The sequence below is a fragment of the Pseudorasbora parva genome, chromosome 9 (genome assembly GCF_024679245.1).
Source record: "Pseudorasbora parva isolate DD20220531a chromosome 9, ASM2467924v1, whole genome shotgun sequence".
Classification (NCBI taxonomy): Eukaryota; Metazoa; Chordata; class Actinopteri; order Cypriniformes; family Gobionidae; genus Pseudorasbora; species Pseudorasbora parva.
The window spans coordinates 31,572,348-31,593,095 of NC_090180.1; the positions used below are offsets into that span (position 1 = coordinate 31,572,348).

Consider the following 20,748-nt stretch of genomic DNA (forward strand, 5'->3'; position numbering starts at 1 on the left):
CATTTAACAGATGTGCTTTATTAACGCCTACACCTACCCCAACTCTAACCCTACCCTTACAATAATGCAAATACGGTAATGAAGTGACGCAATACTGATGTGCACATGCCCAGTGCCCGTAGTTGTATCCCTTAAACTCTTTCACCGTGCTGGACGTAGTGTGATGACATCACCTTTTCACAAAATATACGGATTGGCTGTACGCACGAAAATGTAAGAATGTCGTTTTCGGATTTATCCACTCTGGGACCCGGTTTCAGAAAATAACGTGCGCGCGTGCGCGCGTGTGCGTGTGCGTGTGCGTGTGTAATTTTATAAAGTGAAATTTTAGATTTATGTTAAAATTTGTCATATAATGCTTTATAAATATATTCACAGTGCCATTACACACCTTGACAAAAAATAAAATTGTGATTATATATTATATATGTTTCAGTCTATAGTGTTTTAGTCTACAGTGTTTCAGTCATAAACCTTAAAAAAATATGGACGACTCGACATTGTAACGAACCGCTCTGAGACAGAAGGTTGGAGATCCAAATGCAGTATTTATTGAAGGGTAATCCAAAGTCGTAGTCCATAGAACAGGCAAAAGGTCATAACAGGAAATCAGTCCGAAAAGGCAAACAAAACAAAAGGGACAGGTAAAAGGTTATTCCACGGAAAAGGCAAGAAATCAAAGACCAAGATACATGAAACCAGGGAAACACTCAGAAATGCAGTTGTGAAACTAAACAAGACTTTGCAATGAATGACAGAGATAACCAGGCTTATATAGGCAGAGGTAATGAGGTGATGAGAGACAGGTGTAAACATTGAGTGCTAAAGAGTCCGGGGAAAGAATTATGGGTAATGTAGTTTGTGATGGAGTGACAGTCCGTGGTGGAGTGCCAAATTGTGATGGCTAGACGACTGGGTCAGAACATCTCAAAAACTGTAGCTATTGTGGGGTGTTCCTGGTCTACAGTGGTCAGTATCTATCAAAAGGGTCCAAGGAAGGAACAGTGAGACATGTTTGGAGGGAAGGCTGGGCAGTGTAGTCTGATTAAAGGTGGGATAGAACTGATCTAAAACACTTTTGTCCAAATTTGTTTAAACTTTCTTTATATGTCAATACATAATTAAAATGTAAGTACTCTGAAAAAGAGAGTATAAAAAATGAGTGACTAGACTTTTTAATCTGCAATAAACACCGCTCATTATTTTCGTTCGGGACGAAACAAATGATTGGCTTGGGCGACTGTCACTCTCTCTCGCTACCATGACGACCACCGCTTTCGCTACAGGATCTGCCCACATGCGCGCTCGTTTGATTTGAGCAGTTCAAGAGGCAAGAAACCCAGGAAAAATAATGGCAGAGAAAGAGCATTCAAACTTCACAGTGCTGGGTTTTACAGTCAGCGAAGGCAAAAAAATGCAAAAAAGGAAGACAGTACGAGAAAAGGCAATGCACAGAAAGTCTTTGGATAAACAAAGAAATCAAACGTGAGTAAATATCTGCGTGGCTTTTTAACGATGGTGAGAACTGAGGGACCTGAAAAAACGACGCATTGCTGGCTGTATTTCTGCTGGACAGGTAATCTTTCATTTTGATTATTAATTTTTTTGGTTTATGTTTTCATGAAACATGTATCACTAGCACATGAAGCTGCCTTTATATAGCTAACATAACATTACTTAGCATAAAGTTACAATGTTATACTTAGCCATTAGTAGAGATGATAAATACTCAGTATGTTTAGCTCAAGTTGATCGCCGTTGTGTTGAATTTTGCAAAATTTAACTTTAGATAACAAAATGCATGTGTAAAAGCTAGTACACCACATCCAGGAACTTTATTTAGAACTAAGTTAGCTTTAGCTACTGCTAATCAACAATGCTTTCATCATGGAAACTCTTACATGCAAAACACAGTATATGTTATGAATCTTACACGAAATTCATCTTCATTACAGTATAACTGATGTTATTGGAAAAACATGATGCTACCCGTTTTCTTTGCCTAATAAATATAATAATAATAATAATAATAATTCATTACATTGATATAGCGCTTTTCTAGGCACTCAAAGCGCTTTACATAGAAGGGGGAATCTCCTCAACCACCACCAATGTGCAGCATCCACTTGGATGATGCGACGGCAGCCATATTGCGCCAGAACGCTCACCACACACCAGCTGATTGGTGGAGAGGATACCGAGTGATTAGGCCAATCAGGATAGGGGGAAGATTAGGAGGCCATGATGGACAGAGGCCAGTGGGCAAATTTGGCCAGGACGCCGGGGTTACACCCCTACTCTTTATCGAAGAACATCCTGGGATTTTTAACGACCACAGAGAGTCAGGACCTCGGTTTAACGTCTCATCCGAAGGACGGTGCTCTTTGACAGTACAGTGTCCCCATCACTATACTGGGGCGTTAGGACCCACACAGACCACAGGGTGAGCACCCCCTGCTGGCCTCACTAACACCTCTACCAGCAGCTACCTGGTTTTCCCAGTTGGTCTCCCATCCAGGTACTGACCAGGCTCGGCCCTGCTTAGCTTCAGTGGGAAACCAGTCTTGGGCTACAGGGTGATATGGCTGCTGGTAAATATAACTAGCTTGTTACCAAATCAAACAAAAATATATTTTAAACTTTACCAGTATCAGTATTCTAGCTTGATAGTGAGTACTAAAAGACATCTTATTTGTTCATATTCATACTGATAAAGTTTTTTATTACATGTGATTCTGACATGATGTCACTACATGCACACCGCTCCTCTCAGGTAAATAATGCGTCTTCCAGCTGAGCGGTCGGTGAAGCGTGCTCATGTATTTTGGGGGCGTGGCTTTGGAAAGAGCCCAGAAGGGAGAAGGTGGAGTGAATGGAAATAATGAGCTGTCTTTAAAACAGTCGTGAGAGGTCTACAGACACTCATCTTTTACACTTTCTTTTTCAGAGTACTTACATTTTAATTATGTATTGATATATAAAGAAAGTTTAAACAAATTTGGAAAAAAATTTTTTTAACCAATTCCTACCTATCCTACCTTTAACAGACAAACTATCTTAAATTGCTCGAGTGGTTAATGCTGGTTCTGATAGAAAGGTGTCAGAAAGGACACAGTCCATCGCAGTGGGCTGCAGACTAGTCAGGCTGTCCATGCTGACCCCTGTCCACCGATAAAAAGCGCCACTGCACGCGAGTATCAGAAGTTGACCATGAAGCAGTGGAAGAAGGCCTGGTCTGATAAATCATGCTTTCTTTTAGATTACATGGATGGCCGAGTTTGTGTGTGCCGTTTACCTGGGGAACACATGGTACCAGGATGCACTATGGGAAAAAGGCAAGTCGGCAGAAGCAGTGTGATGCTTTGGCCAATGGTCTGCTCGGAAACCTTGGGTCCTAACATCCATGTGGATGTTACTTTGACAAATTCCACCAAAGCATTGTTGCCGACCATGTACACCCTTTCATGACGGTATTCCTTGGTGGTTGTGGCCTCTTTTAGCAGGATAATACGCCCTGCCACAAAGCAAAAATGATTCAGTAATGGTTTGAGGAGCACAATGACGAGTTTGATGTATTGACTTGGTCTCCAAATTTCCCAGATCTCAGTCCAATCGAGCATCTGTGGGATGTGCTGAACAAACAAGTTCGATCTATGGAGGCCCCACCTCATAACTTACAGGACTTAAAAGATATGCTGCTAACATCTTGGTGCCAGATACCACAGCACACCTTCAGGGGTCTAGTGGAGTCCATGCCTCAATGGGTCAGGGCTGTTTTGGCAGCAAAATGGGGAACACAATATTAGAAAAGTGGTCATGCCTGATTATATATGGCAGTTTTCACCCATGGTATCAATGTCAAAATTTTGGCCAGTGAAAATGCTGAGTGGTTAGAAACTTTGGAAAACCACTAGCCACAGTGAGTGGTGAGTAAAACTGGGAATGTCAAGCCTTGGCTCAAACCATCATAAAGGGAGTGATTTTAAATTGCTTTATAATGTAATAACAACAGGACTTTATTGCTACTAAGTAAAATAATGTGAAGTAGTTGACTGTTTAGCCATTGGCTTAATTTACTGATACATAAACAGCAATAAACAAATGCCTGACTGAACGTCTGTTGTTGCATTACTGTCAGGCACATATATTTTCATAAATGTCTGTTTGAAAACTGTTGAATTGTGACTGGTTTACCAAAGAGTCCAAAGTAAAATGAACCAAGCAAACAAATAATGCTCTACTGAGACATAGTTCAAAATAAACAGCCACTTTCTTAACATTAGCATCAATTGGAAGTTTTGTGGCAAAATTTCAGACTCGATTTGAACAAATCTCCAAATAAAACACACACACACACACACACACACACACACACACACAAGCAAAATAAGCACTTTACACGCTCTTTCTTTCCTCGTCTCGCAGTGTCTCTCCGTCAGTGTGCCGGCCGCCCCATGAGTCGCTCACACCAGGAGAAAGGAAGTTCATTAGCTCAGCTAAATCAGAATTAGTCCCTTCATTCTGACGGGCTGAACTTCATTAGACGGCCCTTCAGAATCCAGCAGGGAGACGTGATGAATCAACGCGGGACGGTATCTTGCCTCACACAGCAGATTCACACATCCTCCACACCACCCTTTCTCACTCTCAGTTCAGCTATTCTTACATTTTCATTTAGATAAAAAATACATTGCTGAAAAATGAGAAGCGAGACATTGTACACAATTACAGAGTGAACTGGCACACGCCTGCAGAATTCACAGCAGTCCTGCATCAAACATGGTTCAATAATTTTGACTCTTGGGAGCATCAGACATGGGACAAACGAGTTCAGAGAAAAGAACGGCTTGCGAATCAGAGATCTGGATATTTCTCTCACGTAACCATCAGCGCCGATCTCCAAAGGGTTTAAATAATTTCTCTTCTACATGTAAACCATACAGCACCGGAGAAATATCTGCAACAGGGCTGATTTTCTTTGGCTCGTGCGCTCCTGTAGCCGCCCCACTGATGCCTGTTGCCATAGTTTCACAATTCAAAAGAGGCAAGAGCACCAATCAGATAAAGAACAGGACACAATTAGCAAACAAATCAGATTGTTGTGCAGCATGCCAAATGAATGAGACGGCACGAAGGAGCAGGTCCTGTGAGATTACACGCCGGATATCAAACAGCTCACGTCGGATTGTGTCCTGCTATAGAACATGCAGCACAACCAGCAAGATACAGAGATCTGAAGCAGCCATGTATGAAAATTATTTCATGCCATAATGTGATACATCCTGGATGGCTGATTATATCCTGTGCATAGCTTATGCATTTAAAAGAGTAAAAACAGAAGATTTTCCCACAAAACAATAACCCAATTTATGCTTTTCTTGAACAACAACAACATGCTGTAAGTGATTAACCATTTATAAATTGCCCAGAGACAATTTATCCCTGCGTATACTACTTCTAGACTACTATTCTACTTACTAGTTCAATTGTTTATTCATTCTTAAATGTGTGATGAAGTGTTATGGAATTGCAATGCAGAGATGTGGCCACAGATGAATACCTTATTTAAAGAGGAACACATAATAAACAAATCACGTTTAATGTCTGAATTCTATTCAAATCATAGAACAAAACATTCAAATTATCCAGTAAGTAAGATAAAGTCATGCTGTAATGGAAATGTGTAATGTCACGGTACAGTGTTCTATGGTTTGAGTCTGCAAAGCTAATTTGACTTTTTCATTATAGAGGACCTTTAAATGGACAAAAATGTGTATTTGAAAGATGATGTTGTCATTATCTTTAGTCCATTTTCCTGGCAGCAGCACAAAAATTAAGACTACATTATATTTGTTTTTCTTTTATATAAAACAAAAAACTGTTTGTACTGTTAATCCTTGTTGGTCTTGCTTCTATTGCTCTCCTCATTTGTAAGTCGCTTTGGATAAAAGCGTCTGCTAAATGATTAAATGTAAATGGTAAGAAGACTTTACATTTTAAATACATATATCTGATATTAGTTTTGTCAATTTTAGGAGCACATTACCTTGTTCTGGAAGCTTGTTTCCACCACAAAATAAAAAAAATAGGTAATTGTGATATAAACATGCAGTTGTGAGATATAAAGTCAGAATTGCGAGATAAAAAGTCAGAATTGGGAAAGTGTATGCACACTATACTGCCCATGTTTAGAAAGGGAATAAAAACATCATCAAAGTAGTCCATATGTGACATTAGTTAGTTAATTAGAATCTTTTGAAGCATTGAAAAAACATTTTGGTCCAAAAATAGCAAAAACTACGACTTTATTCAGCATTGTCTTCTTTTCCGCGTTTGTTTTCAAACCTCAAATAAAGATTTAAACGGTCATGAATCAGTGTATTGATTCATGATTCGGATGACACGTGATTTCAGCAGTTTGGCAGTTTGACACGCGATCCAAATCATTAATCAATAAGCTGGCAATAAATGGTACTAATATTATCACAGGACCTCGGTGTTCAGCGAAATACGATAGGTAATTCAGATGTCCCCAGATAATAGTAAGAATACGATAACAACAGAACAGTACAATGACAAGCTCACTTTGAAACTGATTCTTCCGCCGTATATTGTCAGCTTCTCATTCGTGATTAATGAAATCTGACTCCTGCCGCTGGTCTGTGCTCAGTTCAGTTTTTAATTGTAGTGTCTGTTCTCTACCTGAACGAAATAATTTGTATAATTTGTACTATAAAATAAAAATTCATACGTGGGGGAGTCATTTCAAAATTACAGAGGTCCCTAGATAGTACTAATCCCGTGCAAATAGGGTTTAGAATACAGGCTACACCAGTCTGACGTGTAAAACCGTTCCGCTTGCTACTGCTAACGCTAAATCGCATACAATAGTCCATAAACCAAATAATGTCCTTGTAAACCATGAGTAAACACACAAATGTTTTAAAGCTCGCGCATGACAAGCCACTAAGCAAATACAGTTACAGTACATAGCCTCATGCTGCTCCTCTTCAATTTCAGCCTCCGGATCAGATTCTGAATCATATATTTATGGCTGAATCTGATTGATAGCTATGGTTTATTTAGGTTAACGTTTTCTTTTCCACGTCTAAGGATATTACAGCTTTCATACTGGGTGCTCACAACGCAATAGCTCCGAGCGCTCGGGATTCTTTAGCTCCGCCCACACGATACGCCTCCAGACGCTCGGTTTTATTCAGACAGACTCGGTACAGCATATCTTTCTTTTATGAATATAATAAAACTAAAGTTTTTAAACTGTTGTTTCACAGTATATAACTAAAACTAAAGAAATAGAAAAACAACAAAATACTGGAGACTGGAACAGACATTGACAAGCACTTGTGTGAGGGGATAATAAGATAGACTCAACTTTAAATTGAAAGGTCATAACTTCTGGAGAAAATGACCGCAGACACTCGACAAAGATCAAACTGTCTTGTACACTTACGTCGACCGCCTGCGACCGACATCGAAAGGCTATATGTTTGACTGCACTGCATGTTTTAAAACAGCAAAGATATGAACACAATTTAGTATTTTCACTATTCTTCTAATTCGTCATGAAAAAAATGTCTGTTGGCATCACATTGTACGGAGCTGTGCATGCAAACCTGACTGAAAACTGCAGTGGCTTCCATTAGCGGGGGATTTTGAGGGTAGGCGCCCTTGTGGGAGAATGTGTTGTGTGTGTGTTTGTATTGAAGTGTGAGGCGACGCATCCGAACGCGCTGATGGGGGGAACCCTCGGGCTGCTGTCTGCACCTCACAATCACAAAACTGAGAGACAAGCTCCCTCTACGCTCGCAATTATACACACACGCACACACACACAGGCGCAGAAGAAAGCCTTCAGTAATTCACTCCCCCTGGATGTGTACTCAGCGCGGCTGACAGCCTGAATGCGGCTGCGCTCGCATCTCAAGGGAGTCAGGGCAGTATTACCCTGGTATATTCCAGGTGATGGAGTACGTGAAGGGTACACGTGATCAGTATGCCCAATATGACACTGCCCGGGTCTTCTGGGAGTCATTATGGCTAAGGGCGAGTAATGTGGGCACCGTGAGAGGAACAAGCCACAACATCTAATGCAAAGGAGGCAACAGCTGCACAAACAGGACTCTCATGCAATTGCTCTGTTCATAAAGATGATTGTGTGAATAGCTCCATTTTCCACTTTAAAGTCACCCGTTTTCAACATGTGCTCATGAACACATGTGCTACTTGTCCAGTGAAAAGCCTCAACTCTCAGATGGCTGTTTTCTTTGGAGGAAATCAGCTTCCCTTGACTCCTGCCAGTAGAAAACCAGCTCTGATCTGCTGCCAGACCTGTCAAGAAGACCACGGAGAAGAAAAAACATACCAACACAAACCGCACAGAGGTCAAATCGCTGAACTCACGCAGCCTTACAACGGGGAAGACAGCCTTTAAATACAAACTATACTCTCTCTTTTTTCAGCCGCCAGAGTCTACGAGGTGGAAGGCATTTCAAACAACACACTCCTGCAAACTTTACACCGCATGCTAATTCAGTCATACAGCCCTCTGACATTTCATACATTAAGTCACCATTTAGTGGTTAGTTATTAATGAAATATCCCTATATATTTTTTTTCTTGTTTATTTTTTTAATCAGTTATTCTGCTGCTGTGGTGTAAAATGTGATTGTCAGGTGCTTTAGAAAAGAGAAAAAAAAGAAAAAAAAATTATATATATATATATATATATATATATATATATATATATATATATATATATATATATATATATATATATATATATATATATATATTAGAAAATGACAAAATAATGGGAAAATAACCTAAATTGTCAAATGTTAAAACAATAGTTTGTTTTGATTCAGTTTTCTTTGTGGTAAATATTAACACAGTTCAAAAGTTTGGTCACACATTAGTTTAGGGTCCAATTCTCACTATTAACTTAGTATTAATGCTGAAGCGTTGAAGTTGCTTGATGTCACCCATAGGAATAAAGTGAAGCGCGGCACGGGCTACAACCGACATAAGTTTTCACAGACGAGTGGATCTGCAGCTTAGCGAGTGTCTATGGCCGTGCTATGGGCTCTCTCGCTCTAGTCACACGCGCACCCTACCGGGAGAAGAGCCCGTACGGCCCATACAAGGACCTTCCACTCTATCGACGTCAAGCCGACCCATACCCGAAAAAAACTCTCCAAAATTTGTGAGAAACCGGAAGGAGTATTTCTTTCATCAAACGTCCAACATTAGTTTTTGAAACTTTGTCTATGTTTAGGATGGGAATCCAAGTCTTTAACAGTGTAAAAAGCTCAGTATGCATGAAATAGCATTTCACCCCCCCCCCCCCCTTAAGGGATCTAGTATGTTATATGGTCATGCACAATAAGGCTTTATAGGTCCTTTATAAGTACTAATAAACAGCCAATATCCTAGTAGCATGCATGATAATAAGCAACTAGTTAATAGTGAGAATTGCTCCCTTGTTTTTCTTCAGTTATTGCTGCCCCTATTATTGGGGATTAATTAAATTTGGCATGTGTACTCACAATGTCCATCTGTACCAAGTTGTGTGCAGTTTGGACATTGTGCTAACAAGATGCATGCTAGTTAGCCACTTTGGACCAGATCCAAATATAAATCAGCTCATACTTTCTTAAAAATAAAAAAGCTTCTTTAAAAAAATAAAAATACTTTGAGAGTGAATTGGAATATGTTGTGCTAACCTTTGTGATGTATTCGGTGTCATTCTACTGACATTCAGACCATACAAATCAGTGATTCAATATCATTGTTTAGTCATTTGTGCCAAAAGTGCTTTACATGTAAAATGAATAAGGAGGCAGCTATTTCTCATTCTGCCCATCTGAGCATGAACAGAAATGCTTAAAGACACACAGAGAGTGCTTGTCTCTGACGCCTCACTCACAGCATTCATTCAAACAGATAGTTATACTTTATTGTGCTGTGAAAATTACATGTGAAGGCCATGTATGGTAACCCATACTCAGAATTTGTCCTCAGCATTTTACCCATCCAAGTTAGTGCACACACATTAGGAGTAATGTGTAGTGAACACACAAACACACACACTGTGGGCAGCCATTTTTGCTATGGCGCCCAGGGAGTGATTGGGGGTTAGGAGTCTTTCTCAAGGTCGTTTCCTGTCGGTATTGAGAACAGAACCCGCAACCATTGGGTTATGTATGATTCTCTAAGCCCACTCTAGTGACCAGAAATAAATTTAAAGTGTGGTATGTTTTTAAAATGTGGCATGTGTAGACGACAAGAAAACATATTGATAGATGAGTCATGTTATCTAACTAATTACTATTCTTACTAGTAATTACTATTCTATTCACTAATGTCTCTTCCAAGTTGCCAAGAGTTCATTGTAGCCCAACCTCAAAGCCAAACACAATATGCATGGTGCAGATGTGAGAGCGCTGAAGCAGATCAGCTTGTTGGAGTTCTCCTGTAGAAGGTCTGTTGCCAATCCAATCCGCAGCAAACTAACATCCTACTTAGACTCTTGGAGATGGTATAGCATCTGCCGGAGGGCCTTAGTGCGTGGGATTTGTGTTTTTATTTCTCTGCTCGTTTCTGGTAGTGTACAGCACGAGTCCTAGAGAGTGGGCTGGAGGTCACTAATCATTCTTTTAGCAGTCATGACTCTCTGTTGTAGCCTTCTTTTGTCCAAAACCAGACAGTTATTGAAGAGTTCAGGAAAAACTCAATGAAAGCTGGGTAAAACTGTCAATGCAGCTCCTGTTGCATACTGAACATGCTTAAAGGGTTACTTCATCGATTAGCATATGGCTTTGTATCAGTAGAAACCCTGGAGTATATTCAAATGATTGTGCTTTCCCCCCTCATATCTCCCTGAGACAAGAGATTTATGTATTTTATTTCTGGAAAAATTCCTCCTATGATGCAAATTGACGATTTTTGCATCATAGGAGGAATGTTTGCCCAAAGGCTAAAGACTACAGCTAGCAGAGGGAGCCATTTCCGCATGTTTTGAACCCGCGCATGGGGGATGGGAGATTACACTCAGCTTGCAGGGAGAGCTCAGTTTGCAGCTACAGGCACTCATTTAAACGGAGCTATGGTGAGCAATGTAAGTCTTTTAACTTCTCAAATTAATTTCTATGAAAGTTAAGCTTGCAAAGGCATGAACTGAAACACGCCAGACTGAACTCACGTTGTGAATGTATGCCGCGAGTGTGATCGCGATTACCTCAGCTCTCATCACTGGTGCAGTTAGTGCTTTTGGATAAAAGCGCTATATAAATAAATGCAGTCCATTGCTCAGTGCTGTGATACTCGCGCGGTGACTCACTCATTATATTGAACAGACACGTTCAGTTTTTAATTGTAGTGTCTTCTCAAACTCAGTCACAGTAATCAAGTTGGTGGCGTTGGGAATGGCCTCACAGGGCAGCAAAGCATTCTGGGAATTGCAGTCTTTCATCCCCATGGGACAAAAATACATTTTCTGTCTTTTCTCAGTCTAGAAGACACCAAATTCAAAAATAATTTCACATTTCTACTGCATTGATGACCCAGTTTAAATACAGATTCATCTTCCCAGCGCTGAAGTACCCCTTTAAATCAAGTTCCAAGATCTTGTCACTAGAAAGACTTATAAATATCTTGGCATGTTACTTAATATACATTTTACATACTGGGATCATATTTCTATTTTAACAAAAAAACTTGATGTGTATAACAAGATCAGATCATATCTGTCTTTTTCTGTTTCTGAAACTTATTTACATGCAATTTTGTTTTAAAAATGTCTTCCAATCTGGTCTTTTACCACTAAGGAAATTACTGGACCAAAAGCACGATTATATAATCGAGCTTTTAAGATCCACAGTAATCTTCCAAAACGGTCCCATCATTGCATTGCACCTAATCGTTCAAACGCTCTGACTTTCCAGCACCATATAAATCATGCTATTACATTTTATTTTCAAATTCAAAATGCCACTTTTTCCAACAAGTGCTGCATTTTATTCATCATACAATATGAGACCGGTACGTCTCACTATGTCAGTTTCACAAACACTTACACCAGTCCCTCTATATAAAAATAATTATAGTCAGAAATCCTTTTTTTTATACATACACCAAAATCTAGAATATTTCACATCACATAAGAAAAATACCACCCACCATAAGTTTCAAAAAGGCATACAAACTGTTTCTTCTAAACAGTTACATTTGTACTCACTGATCGTTTATTTATTGTCCTTGTTCAGTTTGCATTTTTTTTTTGTATTGTTGTTTTTAGTCATGTTTAGCCCGCATTTCTTTGCTAAATGTTTTGTATAAGTGTTTTTTCCCCTGTGTTTTAAATTGTGTTTTATGAGTCAGGCCCATTTAAATTGTACCTTAAATGTGACTTTTTTTTAACTTTCCTGTATAATAAATAAATGAATAAATGAAATGGTGAAGAAAACACACCCCTTAGCCTTTTCCACTGTGGCGTCTATTTAGAAGCTCCTGCGAGATTGTACACTCTTGGGTGTGGAGAGGGGGGCAGAGCTACTGCTGTGTTCCACTCTTATGTCCAGTGTATTAAGTGTGTGAAAGTACAGACAGATCTGGGTATGACGCTGTCGGGCAAAATGGACCATGTTCCTCTAGCCTGGGCACATCGCTCCAAGGTCATCCACACCGAGCTGTTCTCTCATATTCTTGGCTGCATTAAGAGCATTTCACCTGCTCCTGGCATCCCAGCGGCTCAACTCCCTCCCGGGAAACCAGGTGGAGCGTTAAAAAACCTCCACATATGGTGAAGTCAAGCTGCTCGGAGGCTGCTGGGTGTCTGCAGTGGGGATAGCAGCTCCTAAAAGGCCCAGCTGGTTGTTGGAAAAGGGCTTCTACATTACTGCACCCCAGCGGCTGCCTCTTTCTGGAAAGAGCGCTGGCCCGCTCGCACCAGAAGGCCATTTCAGACTCCTACCCAACACCCCCCACATGATCTCTCTCACAGCCTGACTCTGGATCCAACGGAACATTTGGTCTTCCACTGCTGTTTAATCAAATTCCTCCATCTGGCCGCAGTTTTCCAGCAAAAGAGGGTAAGGTGCCTCCAACTGAATATTGCAGAGGGGGCCAAAGGCTGCAGACAGAACATATACATGTATGCAGAAGGACAAATCAAATGGAAATTTGGAGATCTGGTGGCTCTGTAATGCTGTGGGGGATTTTTTTTTTTTTGGGTTGGGTCCACTGGGTCATATGCTATGGCCTTTTGCAGGCACCAGATCCCAGCCCAATGGCAGATTTTGGACCAACATGTTAGATATATTTTTTGAAATATTGCCACTCCATCCCCTCAGCAGAGTCAATGCCAAGCCACACGAAGGCACTGTTTACAGTCCTTTTCACATGAGGAGTGCTATTGTTGTCGCTACCTATAGAGTGTTCCAAATCTGAGGTTTCATCTCGGTTAATATGCGGCTTTAAAAGGCAGGTGCCCGTGTAGGCAGTCGGCAGTAAGTCAGCTCACTGGGTTATGGGAGTGAGCCGGAGTAAAAATGAGAGCAGACAAAGGAGATGTCTTTTTTTCTGCAGTGTCTCCGGGGCTTCACCCTTGATGTGGTGCATTCATCATCGCGCCTCCAATATCAGTTATTCAGCGGCTCGTCTGCTTACAGCAGAATTAATTTGAGCTTTAATTACTCTCATCGGTGGAATGCTGATGAAGGCAAGCAAACGGGCAGCTTGGGACGCCGCTGCCGCCGCACTCACTGCACTGCTTTCATACAACCTCAATTCCACACGGACACACGAGCTGGCAAACAACCGGAAGGCTGGCCAACGTGGCCACGTCAGGACCCATGGCGTAGATGCACAGGAGAGATGAATCGAATGACAAACATTACGCATGACAGGTATGTAAGGGATAAGTGAGACGGCCATTACAGCAAAATAAGCCCTGCAGGGTTATTAGAACCTCAATTTGAAGCGGAAAAAAAAGAACTAGTAATACAACAAACACGCAACAACATTACAATATTATTTATGAATCCCTCTTAAATTGATTTATTTTATCATTATCTCTTGCTGAATGATAATTGAATCTTATAATTTTATTTAATCTTTAATCAGTTTTTATTACGTGATGTTTGTGTTTTATGGGAAAGGTGAAAAAAGGTCTGACCAATGGAAGGAATGCATTGTATTCTAATTTACTTCATGGATCACTAAATAATTAAATTACTCAAGAAATACTTTCTTACGGAAGCCCTCAACCACAATGTAAAAAAATAAACAGCTCTAAGATTATGAAAATAAAGTCGTAGCAATACGAGATTAAAGTTGTAATATTTCGAGAATTAAGCTGTGTGAATAAACATGATTATTTAAAAAGAGGGGGAATCACAGTATTACGAGCATGATTTTCACAATGAATAGAGAGAAATGTTCTAAAGTTTGAATTAGGCTCCAACTCGGTTAACTGACTGATTTACAAGAATAATAAAAAAAGCCCATTGGTGTGTAACTTAAATTCATCCATGTTCCCTTCCATCTTTCCTATAAGGAAAGAGTTCAAAGAGACGCTGAGGCCAGTTCAGGTAAATGACAAGTCGTTTTTGACAATACACCAAAAGTTATAAGCCATCTCGAAGTTATGGATGATGAGTGGTTGATGAGTGGTTGGAGCCTATTTCAAACTTCAGAACATTTCTTATTACTATTTTTAATGTCAAACACATGTGAAAAAGAAAGGTTGGAAGCCACAAATGTTTTTTTGCGGAGTAAGTGGAATTTTCACACAGTCCCTTTTGTACGGTAGACATATAACAGGCAACAGAACATTTTAGTTCGAGCCATAATTCTGCAGCTACACCAGAAGAGGATTGTTTTAGAGCAGCCTAAATGTTTCAGTTACATATTCGTAAACTTATGTGTGCTAATGTTATCGTTGTAAGACTTCCATACAATTACATAAGATTCCAAAGCAAAGTCCCGCCAGAATTACCACTAACATTACCATGCAGATCTAAATCCTCCACACCCGTGCTGTTGGAACGGCCCCCAATTCATTGTGAAAATCACGCTGTTTCTCGTAATACTGTGATTTCCCCATCTCTAAATAATCAAGTTTATTCCCACACTATAGCCTACTTTCTTCTCAAAATATTACGACTTCAGTCCTGTATTGCTAAGGCTTTATTCTCGTAATTTTGACTTTCTTCTCAAATTATTACAATTTTTATCTCGTATTGCTACGACTTAGTTCTCATAATCTTAGATTTATTTATTTATTACATTGCGGTTCAGGGCTTCCATATTTTTTAAGAGTTTTTAGTTAAAAGTTTACTCTTATTAGGCTTTCTGCTGTAATTTTTTATTTTATTTTAAATGCATGCCTAGATTTACGAATGCAATAAAGTTGCTTTGGTATGAAAAGACAGAGATAGAGTTATTTTAGAGTTCTCTTAAACTGTGTCATTGCTGTGGGGGAAAAACAACACATTTTAAGAAATCTAACAGATGATGGCCAATTGACTAAAGGACTAGTTCATTAGTCAATTACACACTTTTTTTTTAAAGGTGTGCACATAAGATGTGTTCTTCTATTTTTTAAAAAAAACTAAAAATCAAAATGAATTCACAAGATGAATTTGTAAAAAAATAAAAATAAATTTAGAATGACCAACCAGACATTCAACTAATTATAACTACTATACATAATAACAGAAACTTCGATGATTTGCACAGCAGATGATTTGAAGTTTGACAATAATTATATATAAGTAAAAGTACAGACCTTTCTATTTCATAGGGAAACACTAGAGCAGAGTTGTGAGGGCACGTATTTTCATTCACATCCAAATAACAGTAATACAATTAAATTAAATTATATTTATTTAGAATAAATGATGATGTTGATGCGATTACATGAACACAATGAAATTCCACTTAGTTTAACCAACCTACAGACAGACATTAACAGGGCTGGTGTGGAGGTCAAAGAAGAGAGCCAATGGACAGAGATGGACTTTGCGCAGGTGGAGGTCTGCTCATGGGTGGGCGCTCAGGCTCTGGCTACAAAAAAAATCCCTGCTTTAATGAACAGCTGGGTCACCAACGCTTGGCACCTCCATACTTCTTAATGATAATAATCATTACAGCGTAAGCATCTTTCCCCAAAGCCGGCAGAGTTAGCAGACACTGGCAGGAAACGCTGCCATTAAGAAGCGAGAAGAAGAGTCTTCATCAGAGAAGTTCAGATGCTCGAAGAAAATGACTCTAATCACTAATGAGATCAAACTGCAATTAACACTTCATGCTCTTAATGATGGAAAATGCTGAGCATGCCACGCTGGTGAACCTTGAAAATGACTTAAAGTTCTGAATGATTTCCCAAATGAACACACTTTTTCCACAGTTATGTTTTGTTCTGGGGAATGTTCGTCTATATGTGCGTTTCAGTCGATCTTAATAAAATAAAAGACATTACTGCAAAAAAAGACAAGGTCCACTATCAATAGGCATATGCTTAGATTCAAATCCCAAGAAAAATATTCACATTTCTTACAGTGCAGCATATGGAAAAGGATGACCTACCCTATTTATTAAAACAAAAAGAGTTTCAGTGTATTTGTGCACAAAACATATGGGTGTTTTCATGCCAAAAAAGACTTAATCGATAAATTAAAATGATCACAGAAATTATTCTAAATTTACAAAAACATTTAGAGCCAACTGCAACCACACGTACACAAAACTAGACTCCAGATGGCCTTATACATAAATATACAAAATGTATTCTTTGTAGGCATTTAACAACCATGGAACCTTTCCATTTCACAAATAAAAGTTATTAGAAAAAGGTTATTTAGATTGTTCAGCTGTTCTTCACACTAAGAAGAAACTAACTAAAGGTTCTTTCTGGAACCCAAAATGGCATTCTATGATATCGCCGTGAAACCCCCCTTTTAAAATCTTTAATTTGAGCATGTAATGAAAGGTCTGTAACATCCTTGTGTAGCCTAGGCCTAAGTAAAATATGTTTATTGTGTGTTTAAATTAGTCTGAGATCTTGTTGAATGGAAGTTCTTTATAAAACATATTTTCAGTATGTGTTTTAGGCTTTCTGTTTAATAGCCTCAACATGCAGCTTTGAAATAAATATAACAGAGCTTTTGTTTTGTTTTTTACATTAAAGATTTCTTTATTATATATGGTAGGTAAGAAACATTGTTTTAAAGATGAGATAAAATCATGGCAGATTAATTATTAGTCTAATTCATTCGTAAATAATTTGGCTGACTGGTTGACAGCCCAGGTTCAGTCAAACTGTCAACAATTATATTCAGTAATCCACTTTAATTAGTTAAAGTTATTACATTTTATTTATTTATTTTTTACCATAAAAACGTTACCATGTTTTAGGACCTAAAACAATGGTAAATAATAATAATAATTAAAGCTACACTATGTAACTTTTCCGTCTGCTAGATGGCGCCTATTCAAAACAAAATCATAGTTTGATGATGCCAGATTTGAGCGCAGCATCTTGGGAAATATGGTTTTCAGCTCAAAGCCGGTGGGAAAGAATCGGGATAAGACTCAGGCAGAAATCACGTTCATGAATGTGATTATTAACGTTACTGTAGTATGAAGCAGAGCAGGACTGAATGTCGAAGGAGCTGAGCAAGGCTGCTGGAGTGATTGTTATGCAAACACACGGCTCACGAGCAGCGGGACTTATTATAATGGGACAGGACACAGTCTCCAGCGCCATTTCCGCTTTTCCGGTCATGAGTATTAGGTAACGCAGCTCTGTTTATCATATTAAATACATTTAAGTGTGTTTAAAATGATGTTATGACATTACTCTTTTTGTGCGTTTGCTCTGCGGCTGCTGTGACACTTGTTGCACACTCCTAAGAGTAAAGCACTGATCTGCAGAATCAAACCAGAAACCGAGAGTAACAATGCAATTGACAGGTGACTCCCTCAGATGGCCCGACTCCGTGGTTCAAATAGCAATTTTCTCACAATTTACAAATAGTTGGAAACATTTAGGATATTGTGTAAACTCAACTGAACAAAATATATAACACTGGCCTTGTGGGGTTTTTTTATATTTTACTGCAAAAATATTACATAGTGCACCAATAAATAAATAAAGCTATAAATAAATATAGCTGCAAGCAGCCATTAAGGGGCCGAAGCACAAAGAAACAAGCAAGAAGTAAAACCATCAATAAAATATAAATTTATATCATTTATATCATTTTTTTTTAGTTGTAGCACCACCATAAGGCGCACCACTTTTTTGTATACCTTTAAATAAGTGCCAAATTTGATGAACATAATGTTTAAGAGTTATTGACATGTATATGTAAGAGTACATAAAAAAATGACCCATGCATGTAAAAAAAAGATATATTTATTTTTTTACTTTAAATCACAACCAGCGGTAGTTAGTTTTTTTGCGGGAAAATTTGCCAGGAACAGTTTCATAATGGAAAATTACGATATAGGTACCAATCTAATGAGCAAGAAATCAGAATATTTGTTTCTATAATGTTTCTAACCCTTAAGGTTCCAAAGTTATTAGTGTAAACCTCAGTGAAAATTTGGACAAGTGGTGGCACTAGAGAGTTTTATCTAGGGACACCACATTTGCTGTAGGTAATATTAAGACTGTCTGCCAGTGTGCAAAATTAACTTTTCCACGAATGGTTCTATGGGCTGCCATAGACTCAAGAGCAGAAATAAGAAACAGAAAAATAATAAGAATGTCAGCGGATACAATAGGTGCTGTCACACCTTCAGTGCTTGGCCCCTAATAACAGGGGGTGTCTAAATATTCCTCTTTGAATAAAAAAAAAAGATCAGCTTTTCGTCTGAGCGCTGGTTGCTCTGATGTATTATATGTTGATCTTCAACATATAAAACATCAGAGCAACCAGCACTTCCAGATGCTCTTGTATCAGTCTCACTGTATTTGGCTCAACCATTTGTCTTGTGAATGTGCTGTCAGTGTGGGCACATCACAGGCCATTATCTGCCCCATCCACATTCATTATTGAAGCTAATGATCTGCTGCCCTCCATGCACCTCACTGAAGGAGGACTACATTAGAAATCTCTCAAGTTAATTAGTAATTAGAGACATAAAAAAATAATCTGAGAAAGAGTGTTTAAGGTTTGGGTCTCAAGGTGTGTGGGAGGGGGGAGACAATGTGAGCAATGAAACAAAATGCTCATGGTTCTCTTTCAAGGGCATTTGAACACCAGCAACAAAGCTAATCAATGAGCATACTGTATATATTCTGATTACGTGTGTTTGTGTAACTATAAGACGCTCAGAAAACATTTGTTAAAACACAAGCTAACACATTTCGGCAGGTTTTTGTCATTTTTTAAATCATTCTATTGTGGAAATATCAGTGATGTAAATTGCATTATAAGCATTTTTAGATCTTGCTAAGACTAATAAAAACATATTTTCAGTTTCAGCTAATAACATTTATTTGAAAATATTGCTAAATGAAAATGTACTCACTGGTTAGATTATATTTACCCGTATTTTTCTCCTATACAGTCTTAATATCTCATATTTCAAGCTCTTTAATAAAACTTTTGTCTCCTCAGAAATTAAAGGGATAAGATAAAATTTCTCTCATTATTTATGAACCCTCATTTTGGGATTGCTATATTTTGACCCGATTGGTGTGTGGACACTCCGGCTGTCCTTTTGCGTTTTATGAAAGAATGAAAGACTCAAGTGGCTGACAGTTTCTATATATCTATATATTGCTTAAAATGCTTAAAGTTACCAAGAAATCAAAATGGACACTTCTCAATGTTGCCATGTTTATTATAAATTATTTATCGGTGCACATCATTTTATTTTATTTTTTGTCATTTGCCCTCATAATCATTAACCATAAATTACATCTGTTCTCTTTGTGTATCTTTGACACTAAATATCCTCCACAACTGACTGCAAACTATAACCATATAGCTAACGATATAGTTAGCCAAGTTCGCTTCATATATTCTAATCGATTCCCGAAGGACGATGTCCCATCCTACATTTGTTCTGGTTTTAGAAGACGTTTCACTCTAATATAGCCATAGACTGTAAAAAAAAAAAAAAACAATATGGACGTAGTGTTCGTGACGTCACCCAAAGGATTCTGAAGAGCAGTTCTGAAGTGTAAAGTAGTGTCGAGCTGGCCATAATCATGCATCACTGCCGGATAACAGACAATGGGCAAAGAGGCGGGATGTGGCTGGAGCTGAGGTGACATGAGTCATGACGACTAACAGACAGCTGACAAACGACTATCCACCTGTCACTCAAAGTGGCCATGTCCTTAATTATGCAGAACTTTAAGGCCTTATTTAATGTAAACGAATGAGTTATAAAAAAAAATGCCCCCTCAAAGTAAGTCATGAAGGGCGAAATAAGCTATATAGACCAAAACCACAATTTGTACCAGGCTGTTAACATGTTTTTAAAATTGGGCATTTTAAAATGGGGCTGAATGAGATTCTGCTACCTTTTGGAGCCTGTCCCTAAGGGACAGTCGATGAATTGCAGTTTAAGTCACTCTGTATTGGCTTCAATAGAAACTGGGGGAAGTTGCTGGTGGATATAGCATGCCACAATGGTGACTATGCAACTTTCATGCAGTGCTAAGAATAAAAAGTGGAGTTGCTAGGTAAGGGATTGATTGGGTTTATA

At 38.7% G+C, this 20,748-nt stretch overlaps 1 protein-coding gene and 1 pseudogene across 2 annotated transcripts in view; both read right to left on the bottom strand.

Annotated features, from left to right (window-relative positions):
* The window catches only part of LOC137088873 (zinc finger protein 521), a 136,772-nt gene that overhangs the window by 35,329 nt on the left and 80,695 nt on the right, over nt 1-20,748 (bottom strand). The gene's annotated exons all lie outside the window — the stretch shown is intronic.
* LOC137090433 (5S ribosomal RNA) lies at nt 2,477-2,593 on the bottom strand (annotated as a pseudogene).